The sequence below is a fragment of the Callorhinchus milii genome, unplaced genomic scaffold (genome assembly GCF_018977255.1).
Source record: "Callorhinchus milii isolate IMCB2004 unplaced genomic scaffold, IMCB_Cmil_1.0 Scaffold5, whole genome shotgun sequence".
Lineage (NCBI taxonomy): Eukaryota > Metazoa > Chordata > Chondrichthyes > Chimaeriformes > Callorhinchidae > Callorhinchus > Callorhinchus milii.
In genome coordinates, this window is record NW_024704746.1 from 33,456,645 (window position 1) to 33,475,026 (window position 18,382).

Genomic DNA, 18,382 nt, shown 5'->3' on the forward strand with positions numbered 1-18,382 from the left:
GAAAAATCTTCCCTATGTCTACGTGAACCAGGGATGAGATGTTTTGATGTGTTAAAAAGCTATATCAATCTTATTATTGTTTATATAAAACGAAACGTCTCAAAAGACGTTTTTTGGAATATTGGTGCCTGCTCTACGAAAATGTTTTACTTAACAATAAACATGCAAACTTCATATTTCTATTATATTGAACGTCATCTCACTTCTGAGGTGGATGAAATGAGTACCACATCTAAAAATATCTTCTTTAGTAACCATGATCTCCTTGGGGCTGCACTAACTCTGCAGGGATTTTCCTGGCGAGGCCAGTCAGATCAGTAGTATTTCAGCACACAGTTGCTGGTTGCCAAGCCTGTCTCATCAATGAGACATGGCAATACAGATGCGGTATATCTCAATTATGCAAGTCAAAGCCCTAATGACTAGAATGATCTTAGCTGGACATGTGCAGTGCTGCTTAGTTACCTTAAAATTTTACATTCGAGAAAGAAGCTTCTTCTAAGGTTGTCTGATAAACCATTTTTGTTGGCACTTGTCACGCTATTGCAATTCATGTCAAAACTTGTTTCATGTAAAAGTTATTTCACTGCTTGTATGTGCCACTGTCACAGTAAATATTGTGTGCTGCTATATTCCAGCATGACAGACAATGCACAGTTTTTTATTGGTAAATAAGATCTCATCTCTCAGATAGTGATGTACAGTGGGAGACTCATAAATAGAAATGGAACCTGTCAGAAGGATATTGAAAGATGCAATAGTAAGAGAGTAAAGGATACTCATTGAATTGAAATCTCCTAAAAGAATTTACACACAGTACTGAAGGTTTGATTGATGTTATTTATATGTCTCTATTCTACAATATTCCTGGATTTGAATGCTATAAAATTCAGCTGATTGGTTCTTCTTGAAATGGAATACACAAATACCTGAAGCTTAAAATTCCACGCAGTCTTCTCCTGTACAACTATTTTGTGCAGAATTTTGGAAATACAGATTTCTTTTCACCAATACACCCATTCTTTAATTTGTTCTTAATTTGGAAGGGTTTCTGAAGCCTTTTCTCTGATTGCTGCTAACTGCCAATGTATGTCGGGTAATTTGCTCCTTCTCCTCTACTTCATCTCTTTATGATATCCTACCCATTCCGCTTTATATGGGAAGTGGCATTTATTTGTAAGATGTTTATGCACGATGATGTGAACAATGCATAACTAAAGCATTGCTTAAGTTTCAAACAAACGTATTTATCTTTCATTTCAATCTTGCAATCATTAACAGCTTCTGATTCTGGGGTGATCTGTGCTGGCAACATACTCGTATAGTCCCAGAGCCAGTTTATGGTGATGTACCTGTTTGTCCATAGTATGTACTGAATATCCTCTGATGTCTGTTCCGAATTTGCCCTTTTCAACTCTAAACTGATGTCCGCTTGTTCTATGATCTTGATGCATCCTAAAGTATGTTCTGGATTTACTTTTGCAAACCCATTTAGAACGTTACATTATAGAGTCTGACTCGTCTCATTAGCTTATTATACTTTAGCACTGAGAATCAATGTCTTCTGCATTGTCTCTAAGACTGGGCAGTCCATTTATGTCATCGCAACCAGCAACACATGCAGTACTCTTGGTAGGGCCAGAACAGAGCACTATCTTCTGTACAACCAAGCATTAGAACCAAACAAATGTATTGGATTACACCCAGCAATGGAAAATAACCAGAAAGGCAGGCACCTGGCTACATTTAAGGCTTCATAAAGATCATCCAGTAACCTGATTTCAGTGAGAAAATAGAATGTTGCCTCTGGATGTTACTCCACAAATCTGACTTGATTGATTCTGACGGGTGGCTTTAATTCATTTTTGGCAAATGCCCTGATAGGACTCCAAGCGCTTATCTATTGTAGTCTGAATGTCATTATTAGAAAAGAAACTTGCCCTCACAGATGTGTTTACTTGGTAGAATTGCAGAGAGAATTATTTGAAGGACTGTGCATTTTTAACAAACATGAAAAGCAGTGCAAAAGAGAGAAATCTTCACAATGGTAAATGGCTGTCTCTTCTAATCTATGTTTTCAGTTTGTGTGGCTGCTATTTCTCTTTGTGGTTTTGAACAGGGATATTTGCTTCATAGGAAATGTCCATCTGTATACTCAATGTCTTGCCCAATCACTTTGAAGGGTGAGGGATGGTATAATTATATTTTTCCAAAAAAGAATATGCCTTTTGACTTACTTTTGCATTGAATTTATAATAATAACAATTTAATAATAATTTAATAATAATATCTGTTATTTACATTTTAGAGTCCTGTAGCTCAGTGATTAGAATACTCGCCTCTCAAGCGAGAGACCTGGGATCGCTTTTCCGGGGGTAATAATTCCTTCAAAAATATTAATAATAAATTGGTCACTCAATCCACGACTGTTTGTGGGATACTGTACAATTGGCCACAAAATGTACAGTCAATTCACTTTACAGAATACTCTGTGAAGCGCTTTGAGATGTCTTGAAGACGTGGTAAGGTGCTATATCAAATGCAAGGATTATTAGTATAAAAATTTGGAAGCTGGTCTTCTCTTTTAAAAGCAATGTGCTTGTGGGACATTTGCCAATCCGAGCCTCTGAGGGATTTGAGCTGTGAATGCACAAGCTGGAGTGGGCACTATTCTGCAGACCCACTTAATGAAGAAAAGCTGAAAACCAGCAGGATTGCCGAGCTATTCGGTGCCTGTATTTTTCTTTCTTGTATTGATAATGCAAGAGCGAGAGTCTCACAACCACAAACAAGATCAAAGGTCTAGCTCCTCTGTGCTCACCTAAATACTTTCAAAGGCAATACTCCATCTTTGTCTGCAACCACTTCCTAGCAAGCATGTTTATCTACTTTATCTGCCCAATCTCAGCCACCACCATAAAATAACCATGGCTTTGCAAACCCTCAACACCTGGGGCTGGCCTTATTTGTTGGATGGAAAGTCCGACTTAAAATGAGTTCAGTGGGACGTCCTCCTGACATGAAAGGCGCTATACATATGTAATTTGTTGTTGCAGTGAGCCTTAACCTAGTTTCTGGTGGGAATGCACTCACAACACAAAACGTCCCTTGACATAGCACTAAATTAGCAATCTCATTTCCAGGGGTCACAGTGGCTGTTGTGGAAAATGTCAAACCAGTGTAGTAGGGAGTGAGGATGCTCCTCTGACTTTTGGGTCTAAGGCACGCAGTGAATAGAGAAAGTCTGCATCTAATCATGCTGCAGCTAGGATCAAAATAAGGCAGTCGTATGAAACAGTGTTCCACCTCTCAGCCTTAATGGAGACAGCACAAAATTCATCAAACCAAGTCAGAGGGAAAAGGTATAGATACTTATCAGATGGTGGGGGTGTATCATTTGCTTGTAAATCTTGTAGCTCCATCACCTGTGTTCATGCACTGATATTTTTACTCATTATTAAAGACAAATGTGTCTTCCATTTGCACTTTTACGTACAATTGGGGCATCAAATCTTCTCCCGAGACGCTGCTCTGAATGTTTCACAGCAGTGAAACCTGGGGACTCGATCCAATTTGTTCAGTTTGTCAGTTGCCCTCGCGGTCTCATTGCTGTGCCGAGCTAATCAGGGAGAAAAAAAAACTATTTGGTTCCAATGCTATGCGGCTAAGTAGGACCCACTGTACCAATGAATGAACAAAGAACTCTCTGTTCTGGAAGATATAGAGCAACCTATACCCTTGAAATAGTTTGTACAGCTATTACAAAGGATCACTTCTGTCCAGATCTACTTTGTATATGAGTGCTGACTGAATGTTTTATGTATCTGTGTTTTCATGTTATGCTGGATTCAACAACTGTGATACTGTCTGGACACATATGCAGACTTTATATTAAATCTTTAATAATATAATTATTAATACAATATTATAAATATTTCTATAGTATATAAGGCCATAGCTCTCGCCTCAAGTATTTTGACAATTAATCTAATTTTAGTACTGTGTAATCTCAACACGATCTTTGTGCTGATATATAATAATCCTTGCATTTGAGATACTGCCTTATCACATTACCAAAGATATCTCAAAATGCTTCATATGATTTTACTGGGATATGTGACTATGTATTTTGTGGTGAACGCAGCAGCTAACTTGTGTACAGCGATGTCCCCAAACAGCTACGGAGTAAGTGACCAATGTCATTTGGGGGATTGTTGGCCAAAGCACCAGGAGAAACTCTTCCCTTTTTGAAAAATGTCATTGGATCTTTAATGTCCCCATGGGTGGCACCTTGAACAATACAGCACACTCCCAATAGAGCATCAGCCTAGACTGAGTGTAAAGTCCCGACATGGGGCTTGAATTCATAACCTGCACCGAAAGTGCTACGTTGCATGGCGAGCTCAACAGAACATTGTAACTATGTTTTGTGATGCTATGTCAGCCTTTTGGACTCTTTATGTCAGGAAATGGTCCACATCCCCAAAAGACACACAATAATACTTTAACAATTTCATCTCAGACTAATCTCCAGCTGCTACAAAGGATGTTTCTCAGCCACAATACGTTGAAACGAAGCCTAGCCTCTGAGGTGTAAAGAAGACAGCCCTCTTTCAGCCACCTGTGTTTTCAAGCTTCACTGAGTCTGCAGCACTGAGTCTTGCCTTATTGCAGCAGAGATCCAGGCTGGTCTTGTACTGTTTCATGAGATGGAGCAGAAGTTCATTAGCATGAGCCAATGGTTAGTGAAATCATTCCATCTGTCACCTCTCTTTTTAAAATAAATATTTTTTTTGGTCGGTCAGGTCAGAGGAGAGCAACAAGGATTATTGCTAGTATTTTGAAAACCTAGGAAGCCAAAAATATAGTGTCACTGGCGATTTCTCATAAAACATACCAGATTTCTCATCCCATTAGTTATATGGAAATGAACATTTACACACAAATAATGTCCTGAGGAATGGAACATGTCTTTTTTTGCATCCACTGTCAGTATCAAATGCTACCAATCTAGCGTGATATAAAACAATACAAAATGAGTATTTACCTTTGTGGAATTATTTAATTACTGTAATGAAAAGAGAAGATTGCATGGGGGATCAAACAAACTATCCCATATTACATAGAATTGCATAGAATATACAGCACAGAAACAGGCCATTTGGCCCAACCGGTCTATGCCAGTGTTTATGCTCCAATTAATTACCTACTGCCCTTCCTCAACTAAGCCTATCAACATAATCTTCTATTCATTTCTCCCTCATGTACTTATCTAGCTCTCCCTTAAATGCATCTATACTATTCGCCACCACTACTCCTTGTGGTTGCACGTTCCACATTCCCACCGCTCTCTGAGTAAAACAGTTTCTTCTGACTTCCCTATTTGATTTATTGGTGACTATTTTAAATTGAGGGCCCCTGGTTTTGGTCTCCCCCACAAGTAGAAACATCTTCTCTATGTCTAACCTATCAAAACAATAATAATTTTACAATTTCATATTGTAACAAATAGTGCTAGTAACTCTGTTACAAAGCTTTTGTGACCATCATCCCGATGTGAAAAGCGCTATGTAATTTGTTGTTGTTGTTTGTTACCACTGACGTTTCCCACATTTGAACAATTCAAACCTTAAGAGATATTGATCTCCATTAAGAACAACCATTGGCCCCAGCAGCCTTCCATAAGAAGCTTTGATTGAACCTTTATACCATTGTATTTCCTGAAAATTACAGCCTTCTAATTTCCACATTCTTACATTAGAAGCTGCAAGTCTTGTAGCTTACATCGGACATCCATCATCCATTATCATGCTGCACCATTGACATTGTAGATACGTCACTGATCAGCTTTTTGTCAGTGAGATCAACCCCACAGTGATATAAATGCCAAATATGTTTAGGGAATAAAGCATCTTGCCTATACACAGCGCCACAGATTGCTTTCAGCACATCTTGTATCTCCATATGTTCAAAGCGAGATCCAACCTCTGAGGCAAAAGACCATCAGTAAAAATAAAGGACTGTCATGTCATGAAGTTTGTTGGAGCCAGTTTTCAGCCTGTCAAATTATGCCCAATTTTGACATTTTGTGAACGATAGGAAGAAGACAAATAGGTCAGAGAAAGAAATGGACTAGCAGATGTTCTTTTGATTAAAAAGAATAAAGTTAAAATATTAAAAATTGCAACCCAATTTTTAAAAAATATTTAAACCTATTCTTGGATTTGTATCTTATCCGAATGGCCATTGTTCACATGTACATAGATTTTGCAGGTCAAATAAAGTAAAGTTACTATGAAAATTATTAAAAAAGGAGTTGTTAAATATCCAGCATTATTTTATTTCTTAACCAGTGTTCCAAATATGATTCAAAAGGTTTTATGTTTTGCTTTCTTATAACCTGTTATTAATTCAATTTTCATCAGTTGCCAATGCTAAGTGTTCGGAGCCCCAAATGTGACTTTTGTTTCTCCAAGTGCTCCAATCTCTCTCTACTTCTATCTGATATCCTCCCCCTGAGTCCTGCCGATTTTGAAACCCAAAAGCTGCCACAGACCAGGCTGTTCAACTTAAAATATTCCAATGGCGTTCAATAGAAGAGATATTGACCAAACTACATGAAAATAAAACGTGAACTTGTGTGGCTACAGCATTGTTCTCAGTACAAGTTCAATGTACTTTTTGCGAAGGTCAAATTTCAGTGCAGTATGTTCAAACTTCACTTAATTTTGCCGTGCAAACGTAGTTCTACTTTTGTGCAAAATCAGCATAGTTTCAAACACCACATATATATATAATTGGATCATAATTTAGCTGGAAGGAGCATCTAACTTTTTATTTTTTTAAGAAGCTTTAAGTGTAAATGTATGTGTTGCTTTACATTGCTTTTCATTATATTTGAGGAAAATCAATTACAGTGGAAGAAATGGAGAAACCCAGTAGAAATGGAAGAGCCCATTCTTCTCTAAGGAAGGCTGTTGCAATCCCCTTGTATATCTAAAATAGATCAGACTTCACTGGGAGGGAGCTAGATTCTTCCCAATGAAGTCGGTAAAGTAGGGTAATACCATTTCGGTCCACAATGAGAAAAACCCTTTTGAGCTGCGCGTCGAAATTAGCCAATGCTAGTGCAAAACAATATACTTTCGGTTTTCAAATACCAGTTTTCCTAAACTTGCTCCTGTTTCCACAATAAAAATATTATAATATTCCTTGCATTTGATATAGTGCTTTATTATTGTTATCATAATGTCTCAAAGTGCTTTACACAATTTCACCATACAATGTAGTGCATGTGGAATAAATAGCCAGAAAAAGTGCAAGCAAAGGTTAGTCTTAATTTTCTGCAAAGAAAAGGTTAATGTGAGGCCTGAAATTCCACCAGTGGAGACCATTTTGATTCTGCAGAATTGTGGAAAATGGCAATCTTAGTTTGCAAGCTGGTTCTTTTTAAGATCTATAGCTCTTAAAAATAGCTTTCAAATTAAGACTAACTTTAAGAATGTTGCACAATTCTGCAGAATCTTAAAACTTAAAATAAATATTCTTAACAGCTTAGAGCATGTTGAAATATTAAGCCTACAGAGGTCTATCATATGCTATCAGCAGAGCCAGCAGCATAGCTCCAATCTAATGACTCGCGTTGCTGTTTTTGTCAAACTGTGATATAATAGAGGCACTGGCATTATAGCAGCTTTAGAATGCATGAATTGTAAGTAAACTAAACCAGTAAACCAAACCAATAAACCTAAGGAGACAGGATTTTTTCTGGACCTGTTGGAGCTATGAGTTAATTTATTTTTATGTACTTTAATCAGGCACAAAAATCACATTGCATTGGACACTAAATGCCTGATGACCTACATATGTTTGAATTCATTTATATAGCATCATTTCGTAAACCCTATAATTATGGTCTTTATCAATAGCACCAAATAAACCACAGTAATTGTGTCATTAGGGCACTGATACTCAGACCTGACATTTGGCCACAAAAAACAACCCAACTCATAATTAAACTTTGCTTTGTAGTGATCTGACTTGTTTAACTTTCTCAGGGATAAGTATCAGTGCAAATCTATGTAATTTACAGTATCTGATAAGCTGCAAAATTTAACTTGGATTGCTTCCAATTCCGAGAGAATTGTACACAGACTATGTGATGCTTCCATCTTTACAACTGACTGCTATTTTCTGATCTCCCGAGTAGAAGGAAAATTTTGTGCATTGGGTGATCAGATTTCACCACAGTATACTGGAGAGCCAAAACAGAGCTAAAATTATCCTTTCTGCGTGAAGAAAGATGAGAGACGGGATCAATTACGAATCTGGCAAAAAAAANGCAATAGTTTTGACTCTTATGATTTTAAACAGTTGGCATCACTTTGCAAAGTTTTAGCCCGATAAAATGCTCAAAACTTTAAGTTCTTTCTATTTGTAATGAGCTGAATTATGGAACCCAACAGCTTTGTGGTTCCCTCTAAAATTGCAGTTTTGTCATTCATTTATTCACAGTGTGGCAAAATGTTGGGAGCTGCAACTGGATTTGCCTTGGGTTTGAGAGAGAGAACAATAATTTTGCCACTGTTTCTTTCACTCATTGATTCCTGCTTTGATGTCTCTGTGGAGAAGGTTAGAGACTTATCCTACTGAGAATGAAGGGACAGTACACAGATCGCTCTCCATTACCTCCTTGCAATAACTTTCAGAGCAACATCAGGGAATACCCTGAAAGTGGTAGGAGATTGTATTGCTGTAGCGGGCAATGCTGGAGGGTTGTCATCAACACTACCCTACACTCTACCTAGAATGGATGTCATTATGGAAAGGTGCAAAGAGTGTCTTTTTTCAGGAGTATGAACCCTGGCTATTTTTCCTGTAACCTAAAGGTGCAGAGGCCAAGAATAGCTCTATTACTCTCTTATCCAAGGGTAGCTAACTCAGGTTCAAACGTTTAAGGTACCTGATGCAGTTCTACACACAACCAGTGTCTTAATGCCACCAAATTATTGGAGGTTCCTGAGAAACTATCTTCTAAAGGAACGCAACTCATCTGCAAAGGAACATTGCGTCCTTTCACGTCAATCTAATCGTCTAAAAGATCTCCTTTCTCTTAAGGTCACTGCTTTGTTTCACAAGATTAAGTGGATGTTATCGAGGCTTTGAGAAAATGCATTGGTTGAGTCTGTCTCTCGTGAATTGTTGTCTTCTCGGTCACATCTGTGAACAGTATTACTGTCACAGGTCCTCTCATTATAATTACTCAGGATAATATGCAGCTTACCATGATTGACAGTGCAATACAGGGTGCATTTTTGTCTGATTTACAATTTGATGAGAATGCTCCAGCATTGCCCGCTACAGCAATACAATTTCCTACTACACGCCAGAGCGAAGTGATGAGGTGTCAAGGGGTGAGACAAAATGACAAAGGGATGAAAATATAATATAATTATGCAAATGTTCATCTAAATTTGATTTATATTCAAACCCAAATTCAACAGAACGCAATGTAAAGAGATTAATCACCAATCTCACTCCCAGATAGTTCCTCTTTTTAGACAGGAATGAGGGATCAGTTTGGAAAATGTTTGCATTTTGAGGGAACATTATAAGACAGCAAAATGTTCCATTAGTTTAATGGATGAAAGACCGATTCCACTTTTATTCGGGGAGGAGAAGATGCTTTTGTATTATTCTTCCGCTCTACAAACAAGGTATTATAAATATTGAAGTGATAAATACCATTATTGGCAGGCCAATAATTAGATATCTCCCTTACAGTTTTAACTGGATATTAAAGGGACTGCCAAGAAGGAACAGGAAGGAAGCCTGTTATTATTTGACTTGTCCACATTGGATTGTGTCTCCTTCTGGCACAGCACTGACAGCACTCATTAGAATGTGGTGAAGTCCATCGCAAGCTGTTCTACCCTTTCAGTTGAAGGTCAACGAATAATCTAAAATAACAGACAAAAAAACAATTCTCATTGTGCAGTAAAAATACAACCCCTTCCTTCTCCCTAAAGAAACCATTGGAGGAAGAATTCGGATTTACAAGGAATCTCAATCGAAACGTTCAGGAAAGCTTCTCCAAGTCTCCATTTCATTCAATCGATCTTATTTCATCATACGTGGCAGTGTGCTAACAATCCCTGGGGTGTCCTATCATTATTTAAGATAATGGATCATCTTTTACATTTGCAAATGTGCCTTTATGAAGATGATCCCTTGATGGCTCAGCTAGAAAATATGCTGCCCTGTGTAGATTTAGATCATATAGGCAGAGAAGGTCCGACTGCCGAGTATGTGCTGAGTAAACTACAGGGGAAAAGCCAGATCAAGGGAATGAAAGGATTGCTCTTAAATGCACCAGCACAGATGTGATGGCCAAAATGGCCTTCTACCGTCCTGTAAATTTTTATGGTTCTTTGTTGGTCTCAGTCGGCAGCTACGGTTGCATTTTCTCCAGGGGTAGGGAAGGATAAATTCATCCGAGGGTTGTCAATTGTCACCCAGTGTCCATGCTGGAATGTATGTATGTAAGTGTACCTGATTGAGAATCGGATCAGACTCTGTTGTAATGCCTTCATCATTGCCAATCCCAAAGAGATTCTGTCTAAGTTCCCATATGATAAATAGTCACTTGAACAATGTACTAGAAAGAGACCTGTTGAACTGCCCAACTATAAGTCAGGGCTCTTTGGAGAGGAAAGATGAATTGTGATTAGGTCTTTTTTTAAAAGGTTGTTGTGCACTTTGTAAAGAATTTTATAGATAGACACCAGGAGAAAAATGACTCTTTGTACAGCATACAAATAGCAATATGGGTAGTTGGACAGAACCTCAAAGTATTTACGAACAAAGCAGAAAGGGTTGAACTAAATGAGAAACGACACAAAATCAAATGCTTCAGCTGAGATGTCACAAGATATCACTGACCAACTCAAAAGAGTGGAAAGAATTTGGCTCTTCCATTTAGTGATGAGTTATTTACTTCTACTTTGCATCTGTGCAGTATTTACATTGTTAATATTCACATACTATTGTTAGTATTATATATTCCTTGCATTTGATATAGCATATTGTTGAGACATCTCAAAGTACTTCACAGGATACACTGTGATTGTGACGTGTCTGTATATTTAGTGAGTGACAGCAGTAACCGATTTGTGCACAACAATGTTCCACAAACAACCATGATGTGAGTCACCAATTTTATTCAGTGAATTGTTGGCCAAGACACTGGGATAAAATCCCTTCTACTGACTGAGCAAGGTTGACAATCTAAACTGTACTTCTTGATGCCTACATTCAGTTTTGACCCCTTAATGTACAATAAAAGAATGAGGGAAAAGAACATTTTTAATTCAATTTGATTAATTTTTAACTTTAATTCTGCATGTAGCCAAGTACGCCTTACTCTAAAGCAGTCGGATAGGATCTTCTTATATCATTATCTACTGAGCTCATATGTTAGAAAGTGAAAAAAGGTCAAATATGCAAAGTAATAAAATAAATTGTAGGATTCTTTACTGTCTAGCCCAAAAGTCTTCATCCACTCCTCTGAGGACTTGGATTAATTTTCCAAATGTAAATTGATAATAAATTGTTTACTGTTTATTGTTTAGCCAACATTATGATTGAAAACAGTCAGTAGTTATTACTGGGAGCAGATTTGAGGTTTACTGCATTTTTGGTCAATGCTATAATATCACCAGTGATATCAAATTCTGTATTTTCGTGCCTAAATAACAACAGTCCTTGCATTTGATATAATGCCATATCATATAATCTCGGAGCATGTTACAAGATTTACTGTAAATTGTAAATGCGTAATCCAAGCATCCAAAACTTTACTTTCAATGTCATAAATACTGCCTCCAATAGATTATGAGATATTACTGGGTATTATGTTATCTTTAAGTGATGTGTTTGAAACAATATCTATAAGAAAAGGCCACGGGTGCTACAGACCTGTCTCTTATTATTTGATCTTGCCTTTTCACCCATTCCCTCAAAACCTTTCTCAATCAATGCAACTATTCACTTCAGTATCCTTCCCGAGTAGTATTCGACAAGCCTTTGTGTAAAACAATTCTGCCTGATTTCCCTTCATCCCCCAACTCCTTAATGTTGAACTTGTATTTTCTGGCAATGGCCCCAGTGAATAACTTCCCTGGATTAGCTTCAGTCACTTTCATAATCTTGAAAACTTTGATTTGAGCCCTTGTACACAAGGTTAGAATGAGTTTACAGCTTGTGTTCCAAGGATTTTGTATGAAGGTATCTGATGGTGAAATTAAGTTTACGAAAAATTTTATTTACAATTGAATATAAAATCTACTAAAGGCAGCTCAAGTTTACGCCAACAGTTCAGCCTCAGGCCTTAAAAGAAAGAAAATAAATTTGGTAACTTTATTTTGAAAAGACCCATGATTTCTCTATGCAAATCTTTGCGAAAGGATGACTCTTTCAGTCAAATAGAACTCAAAAGAGTACAATCTTGTGACGCTATATAAATGTAATTTTGTTGTTGTTATAATAAAGAAAGGTCATATGTTTCCCTCCTGAAAAATAGATCCTTCTTATTTCCCAGTCTTAAACTTAACTGAACCTGCAGTCAGAGAATGATACCAACTGCACATAAGGAAGGGGGTTTATCGATCTTTGCATTTTAAAAAACAAGTACTCATTTAAACAACAACCTGATGGGAGGAAGGTAGTAATGTAAATGTAAAATGTAAATGTATACAAATGTAATCTTGTTGCAGTAGGGTGGATATTCTGGAGGGATGAGATCAGTTGGGCTGAAGGGACTTTATCCAATCTTGTGATCTTACATAAAAGATGATCTGGATAAATGGGTTTTAGATGCAAACATATAGGATAACAATAATGCTGCATAGTTTTGCCTTGACAATGAGTTATTTAATACAGATCTATAGATGTTTTATTAATAACCCTCCCCACCCGCATGGGTATTATGAGAACAAACGATTCTAAATTTTTTAACTGGCTTCTACTCTAACAGATTTCCAAATCCTTATATTTTCTGCTACTTTTATTTCAACGGGTTCTTTCTAACATGCACTTCACAATAAATTAACAATGAAGGTTCTCTCAATTGCTTATCAAAGTCATTTTTATTTAAGTCTCCTTCTATTGCAACGCAGTCTAATATAGAAGAGAGAACTTGCTTAAAGAGCCTCCTCTGCTGATTCTTGTATCCCATCAAAGCTGAAACATTACATGAACACATCATTTTTTGTCTTCTCAATTATTTTTTCATTGTGTACATCTGAACGATATATCCAACGAGGTCAACTTTACCAATTTATTCCTCTGGATATTTCCATTCAAGCTTTACAAATATGAATTTATATGCTAATGTTTCAATCAAAGCAGTATTTGTCTTCATTATTCAACACATTTATTGCAGCTGTTGACCAAGCCACGAAATATCAAATTAGGAAATGAGATCTGGAGAAAAAAACATTTTCAGGCACTGATATGCTTCTTTTTTTTGTTTTAACTTTTTGGGTGAACTAGTTGTAGTTTATTCAAAATTTACAATCTACCTATTTCTCCTGCTAAATGTCGGTTTTAAAAATTTGTATTTACATCTTGATTTTTCACCTGTTGCCTCTCCTGCTCACGGAATTGCTTCAGTTTGACAAGCGCCTGTGGGATATCAATATGAATGAGCAAAACCCTGCAATTAGTTATGACTAGGGAGAAACCCACTATTGTAAAACAGCATGTTTGGTACTTCTGGAACTGATTTTAAAGTCAAATGGTTCTATCTAACTGCTTGGAAATGTCCATTCTATGTGAAAGGCACAATTTGTGTATTTTGTGGCCGAAACTCTGTAGCCAATTGCGTAGAGCAGTGTCCCACAAACAGTCGTGGATTGAGTGAACAAACTTTATTTTAATAACTGTAATAACACGTAAATGTAAGCTGGAGCAATGGTTAGCCTTTACTTCAATTTATGAAAACTTATATTTTGTTGAGGAACACATTTTTTCTTCTTCTCAAAATAGTAATTGTCACTAATATTTTTAGGTTTACTTTATAGCAAGACAACTTTAGTTAGTGTTTTGCTACAGTATTATATTTTTTGGACAGAAATAAACCTTTTCACTTGTGTATAAACTATAACTGAATAATAATGAAAATGGGTAATAATTGTTTTTAAACTGATTAGTTCAGGCTTCTGGTAAGATTAGTAGGAATTTATGAGCACACATGAGCTCTTTACCTTCAAAACTACCCTAAAGTATGAGAATGTTCAGATAATAATGGCAAGGAGGAGTGTGGAATTGAAAGGACTGAGTTTTAAGACTGGTCGATGGAACTAAATTTGTTTTGCAGTGGTGAAGTGAGATTGAGGGTCTATGATCCTTGCTTTTAAAGTGCTAAAAACAGGGCATTGCTGGTGAAAAACTGTATTAAATGCATCTGCAAACTAAGAGGATCTGTAAAAAAAATTAGAGAAGAGTAAAGATTAAGAAAAACATTGCTTCTATTGAGCAGAAGGTAACTATGATAGATTTCAATCAAACTTACATCAGCACTGGGTCAAAAGGGAGTGAGATGGATCTGTCTACATAAAAGGGATTGAAGAGCATAGGGATAAGTGTGATGATCAATTACTTTAGGGAACACATGATCTCAGACCTGATGGAACAATGTAAATATTAACTGTTTGCAACCATTCAGAGCTGAATAATGTACATTGTCATGTCAAGCTATCCTGAAGATTTTCTTTAAGTGTCTTCAGACTTCAAGGAAAAATATTAGAATTTTATCTTCGTGAATATTTTGTTTCTGTTTAGTCACTTTTCTGAGGAAGAGTCCAGAACCGTACAAATTGTACATAAACTGTTGCAAAGAGCAGCCTAAGATGGTTCTGTTTTACTCGGTACCTTCTAGTAGTCTTAGATTTCATTTTTGATACCTTTATTCATTGTAATTTGTTGCACACTGATGTAAATTTGTAAGCAATGGTGAAAGCAACTGTATTTAATAATAATAATCCTTGCTTTTGATAGCGTGCCTTAGCATGTCGTTGAGACTGCTTCACAGAATATAGTGTAAAGTAGATTGACTGTGTATTTGGTGGGCAAAACGAGGCAGCCAATTGCACACAGCAGTGTGCCACAAACAGTCGTGGTTTGATTGACCACATTTTTAAGTCATTAGTTATTATACACAGAAATCCCAACAGAAGACAATCAGAAACTTTTCAGTCCAAGGAATATATTGAAATTTACTAGTGATATTGGCAGTCATTCCTCCCTTGTCATTACAAAGCAAAAAAAAAAGCTGCCTAGACATGGAAGTGCTTTCAAAAATCAAATGAATGTGTTATTTAGGTATGTATTCCTGTAATAGCTTTTTTAATCAAGCTTCCTGTCTTCCCTCATGATGATTTATAGTGCCAGAAGTTTACTGAACTAAGTTACAGTGTATGTAACCATTTGGGACTATGTGATGTTCATGTTGTGTGAACAGCACCTTGGGATGTTTTTCTGACGTCAAAGATGCTCTAAAAATGTCATTTTGTTGTTGTGTGATGTTCACCTTCTGCCCTGTAATCATGCCTGTGCAGGTGCCTCACAAGAAAGCCATAACGTTCCAATGTATTTATGTGTTTACACCTTTAAATATTTTCAATGAGCCGCGGAGCCAAGATTTATTAGCCCTGTGACAAACTATTAAATATTTTTACAACTCTGAGTGCAATAGGTTAGAGTGACAGATGACATGATATTGACCAGGTGACTCATTTAAATGCTGCAGAGTTCTCTTTGCTGTTAATCTTCATTGGTGGCGGGGGGAACTAAATTGCAGTATTTCAGAAAGCGATTCCCTAATTAGAATTCCCATCGACCCCTGGAAGTCTTCTCCGTAAGTAGATCAGATTGGTCTTCCCACAGTGCCGGGCATTTCGTTACTGGTAGAAAGTCCCCATTTGTAAGGCTCGGATTCTAGATTAAGGAAACCCATTAATAAACGGTTCAAATTGAACTCCATAATGTTTTGGTGCAATAGGAGCATGTTGACTATATAGCAGTGATTTGCAACTGCGACAAGGGAATGTGTGCCTTTGGTACATCTTCACAACCGTGACCTCAAAATAAAGTGGATTCCTTATTTTGGTAGCTTCACTGAACTTTCTGCAGCTCACTCTCCATCTATCAGGAAGGTAGTGTTTTGATCTTGGTTTTTGAATCGGGCTTTACCATCATTTTCTGTAGGTTACTGTTCTGTGGATCTTCACGTGGGCCGGCTGGAATATAAATTTTAATGAGTTCCGCAGTTGTTCGTTTCAATGGAAAGCGATCTTATTAATACTGACACGCTGGTGACACGATTACATCATCAGCACAACAAAAGCAGACTGTAGCCAGCATGAATTGCCACTTTCTTTCTTTGCACTGGTTTATTCTTCATTATTTATCATTATTTATAATTTTTGGTCATTTACGCTACAAGAAACACAGAGAGCATCCCAGTTCACAAATCAGAAGGAAACTGTTCTATTGCAATTATTTTTTTGAACCGAAATGAATTAATTGCGCAGCAGCAGGTTTTAGGATTGAAATGAAGAATTTTAATTTTGCATCTGTTTACAATGAAAGGGTGGGGGGCAGGGCGGTGGTGAAACTTTGAAATGAGGCTGAAAGAGAAAATGGGTCCCACTGAGGATTTTGAGCGTAGTTTAAAAATAAATTTCCTTTTCCTCTTCCTCTCCTCCTACACACACACACACACATACATACAAAATAATGAAGCAGTCTCCTGTTTTCAGACACTAATAAAAATCATTGCATTTGATATAATGCCTATAATTTCTGTAAAATGCAGTGACTGTATATTCCAACACGGCAGCCAATTTGCGCACAGCAACCTTGAAGTGAATGACCAATTTTATCTGGCCAGGATACTTGGAGAAACACCCATCTCTTTTCAAATAGTGCCATAAGATGAAAAGGCTGATGTCTGGGAGCTCAGTTTAATGTGCTATTCATACAACAGCTCAGGCATCTTAGCACATCCCCATTTCTCTGCAGGAGTGTTGGCCTAGGCTATTTGCTCAAAGTACCAAATGTGAACTCGCTTCTGACCCAGAGGTGAAACATCAGTTGAGTCGACACTTTCATGGGTTTCTGACCAAGGGAATGGATCAGTGAGGGAAATGACAAGATTTGCAAACAAATGAGGGGATTTTGGGAAGTGCCTTAATTATTGAATTTGCGACATTTTCCTATTTCTGTTTGCTCTTTTTCTCGTGAAGACACTCTTACTGATTTGAAGTTTCACTGGTCAATCTCTGGTATTTTGCCAAAATTGTATTAGTTTAAATGTATAAGCTTAACAGTGAGTATTAGCAGCAAGTAGAAACAAAACTTGCAGCTTTGATGTTAGTTTTTTTCAACTCCACCCTTGTGCTGCTCCCTTGAGTGAGATTGCCAATTTACCACTGATATGTCACATTACAGACAGCTCCATTCTGAGGACAACTCCATTAAAGAGACAACCGGAGACTGCCTGAAGCCACTTTATACCCTCGAAACTAGTATGAAAAAAGACAACTTTTTTTTTAACCCCATCAATCTGGGCTGCATTCAAATAAATGTCCCCCTACTTGCTTACAAAATACAGTTACTACACTTGCACCACCTCCATCCCCCCAGCTCGGTGTCAGGCTCGGCCACTGTTAAGCGCTCCGAGACGTTGCCCCATGGGAAAGGCGCTATATAAATGCTAGGATTATTATTATTACTTATGAAAGCACAGAAGACCTCCTGAAACCCAGGATAAGGCACCTTTTCTGGTATTTGTTGCGGTATTTATTTTGCTGAAACATCGGTGAATATTGTTCAATACAGTACTCACTCTCAAGATTGGATCTAAGGTGGTTCTTCCATTACCAATCATGCTCATTACAGTTTCCATCAACCCTCTCAGGCTTTTTTCTGCTTGGCTGACCATTACAGAATGTAATCAAAGTGCCTCTCTGTGCAGCTCGATAACTTTGTCAGAGCAAACAAAGTCATCTCATTTCTTTTGAAGTGTTCCTCACTGTCAAGGATACTCCTCAGAATAGATGTCAGCAGCTGTCATGCTGGAGATTGATAGTGTGAAGGGGAAAGAGACCAAACTTGCATAAAAGGGTCAAAGTTCTTTCGTTCAGGGAGTGCAAGGATAAAATAGCGTCAACAGTCTCTTTCAGTCCACAAATTTCATATTCCAGCTTCTCATTTGGGAACAAGCTCTCTTAACTGTGCTGTATACAGGATCGGGAACTGAGCTCAGTACAAACAATATTTATTGCAGCCTTTCATAAATGAAAAGGATGCAATACATGGG

General features: G+C 37.3%; 1 long non-coding RNA gene across 4 annotated transcripts in view; it reads right to left on the bottom strand.

The window, feature by feature from the left end:
- Window positions 1–18,382, bottom strand: part of LOC103179833 — a 65,713-nt gene that overhangs the window by 8,508 nt on the left and 38,823 nt on the right. Inside the window, exon 3 of one of the 4 annotated variants that reach the window (XR_488032.2) lies at window positions 3,497–3,619. The exons of 2 other annotated variants lie outside the window; for them this stretch is intronic. This is a non-coding gene — a long non-coding RNA (uncharacterized LOC103179833). Of the gene's footprint in view, window positions 1–3,496; window positions 3,620–16,123; window positions 16,299–18,382 lie in introns of those variants that run through there. One more of the 4 variants, XR_488034.2, reaches the window with a different exon arrangement.